Genomic DNA, 2,617 nt, shown 5'->3' on the forward strand with positions numbered 1-2,617 from the left:
GAATGGTTGAAGACAACTGCCACTAAATATGATCTTCAAGGAGGTTTAGCTGGTCCCAAGAAAATGGAAGTTGCCTAAATCCAAATCTCTCTATATATATCAGCCCCCACTCACTCTCTTACCCCAATCGCCCAATAATATCGAACACCTCCCATCAAAAGCACTTAATAATACCAAGCATCCACTCTGCCACCAAAATCACATACTAATATCAAGGAGCACAAGAGAAACCATATGCAATAATTCCTTCAGTATTAACAAGGAGACAGAGAACACACATTACTTGTACTTAAAGAAATAAATATCAAATTTCCTCAGAGTAAATGTGTATATACCCCCACTGGTGCAAACCTGAGTGTGTGGAAAACAAGGTGAAAGAAGGATTACTGAATGCACTGAAAGAGCCCAGGGGCATAGAAGTCATAGACAGAGCGTGAACAGAATCACCTCCAGAAAGAGAAAGTGCAAAACTGAAATGTCAAAATGCTGCACACAGTCCTGGGACTTGATTGCTTGTGGCATCAGCTATAGAGAAGAGAGGAGATTACTTGTAGGAAAAGAGGAGTCAGATACCCCTCTGGAGCCACAGTATCAGGAAAGGAAGTGCAAGTGGAAAAATAAAGATCCTGTAGAAACAAAACCACAAGACATCAATTCTCTCCTTTACAACATCATTTCACTAAAATACTGAACTTACTATACTGACAGAAATGTGTGCACTTAACCTAGGAACTCTTTCCATAAAATATAAAAGAACAAGAAAAATAAAAAACTCATGAAATAGGTTAAGTAAATAAATAATAAATAAATTAGATATGAATTCAACTCCAAATTGAATTAAATATCCTCTAGTACAGATTTAGGAAATATTTTTATATAAAATCCTTATACTCATATGTGCAAAAAGAACTTAAATGAATCCAAAATAAATAAATGAAATAATGTGCAAGAAAACTTACTTGAACCTAGGAAAGAAATCAAGGACAAAGACAAAACCATATCAGATATGAAGATTAAATTATACTTGGCCCAAGGGAAATAGATTTGAATGAAAATTTAATAATGTTTCACTAAAGAAAAGAAGAAAAACAACAAAGAAAAGAAAAAAGATAAATAAGTAAAAAGGGTCAAAGAGAAAGTATTTAACACTGAAGATGGACAAAGAAAATCTAACCTTCAATATAATTACAGTTCCTGAGATGATACAATACTAAAAAAAGAATATTTAAAACTATAATCTAAGGGAAAATTTTAACAATAATAGAATACCCTAAATCTATATGTTGAAAGGTACCACTGTGTCCCTGGGGAAATTAAATCAAAATTATAAACTGTAAGTCATATCCTAATATAACTATTAATTTTTAAAGAAAAAAGTCAAGGGTCTCCAGGCAAGTTATTATGTCTGAAAATGGCAAGTGAATAAAACAGACTACACAAGAATATATCGAGTACAATTTCACTTTCTGTATGTGTCTGTGTGATAAATAATATGCATCAAAGTTAGCAATAGGACTAGGAGAGTAAATATAAGTGCTTTTATTTTTTTAAGTGTTTCTTGCTGGGCGGCGGCGGCAGCGGCGGCAAGAGCCAAGGAGGAGGCTCCAGACGCTGCTCAGGAACCAGGGACCTGGGAGTGCCCGCGTCCTGGGCTCTCAGCTCTGGAGGCCTCATGGCCGAATAAGGGACCCTCCTCCAGGACCTGACTAACAACACCACCCTTGAAGATCTGGAACAGCTGAAGTCAGCCGGCAAGGAGGACATTCCCAGTGAGAAGGGTGAGGAGGTCACCAGGGGCGGTGCCTGCTTTAGCTTCCTGGAGAGCCACGACAAGCTGGACAGAGACAGCCTCTCCTATATTGAGCACATTTTTGAGATCTCCCGCCGTCCTGACCTACTCACTATGGTGGTTGACTACAGAACTCGTGTCCTGAAGATCTCTGCGGAGGATGAGCTAGACACCAAGCTAACCCGCATTCCTAGTGCCAAGAAGTACAAAGACATTATTGGGCAGCCCTCTGAGGAAGAGATCATCAAACTGCTCCCCCACTGAAGAAGGCCTGAGCAAGGGGGAGGAAGAAGAGGAAGGCTGGACCTTCATCAGACCACTCCCTTCCCTAGCCTCCATGGGAGGGGGCAAGGGCAGTACCTTCATGCACCCACTACCCTGGTCCTAACTCCCTTACTCTGCGCGTGTGCGCGCATGTGCGCACGCTCTGGCTGTCTGTCTGTATGTCTAGCTCATCTAGTTCCTCCTCCTTGTGAGGAGGGTGGGGGTCGGGATGGGGGGGGACCTTAGTTTCCCCACTCTAGGGGGAGGTGGGAGCTATTTCTATGCAAATAGAAATTTGCACATTCCTACCTACTTCCCTTTCTTCCACTTTCCCGCACCACATCTTTAAAATGTGGAAGCAGAAAGAACCTGCATTTTCCTACATCTGGGACCTGAGATGGTGAGGTATGGGAATGGTGGGTAAATCTAAAGAAAAGCAGGAAGGAAAGGAGGGAAGACAAAGAGGCCAGTCTCTACCTGGAAGGGGCAAAGAAAAGCTGGAGTTCAGTGTTTGTACCCTGATGCTGAATTAGCTAAAAAGTTCAGTTTCCTGCTATTCCTCAG

At 41.3% G+C, this 2,617-nt stretch overlaps 1 pseudogene; it reads left to right on the forward strand.

The window, feature by feature from the left end:
* The first annotated feature begins 1,672 nt into the window (after nucleotides 1–1,672).
* LOC124962384 (astrocytic phosphoprotein PEA-15-like) lies at nucleotides 1,673–2,145 on the forward strand (annotated as a pseudogene).
* The last annotated feature ends 472 nt before the right edge of the window (nucleotides 2,146–2,617 follow it).

Source organism: Sciurus carolinensis, chromosome 12 (genome assembly GCF_902686445.1).
Source record: "Sciurus carolinensis chromosome 12, mSciCar1.2, whole genome shotgun sequence".
Taxonomy (NCBI): Eukaryota; Metazoa; Chordata; class Mammalia; order Rodentia; family Sciuridae; genus Sciurus; species Sciurus carolinensis.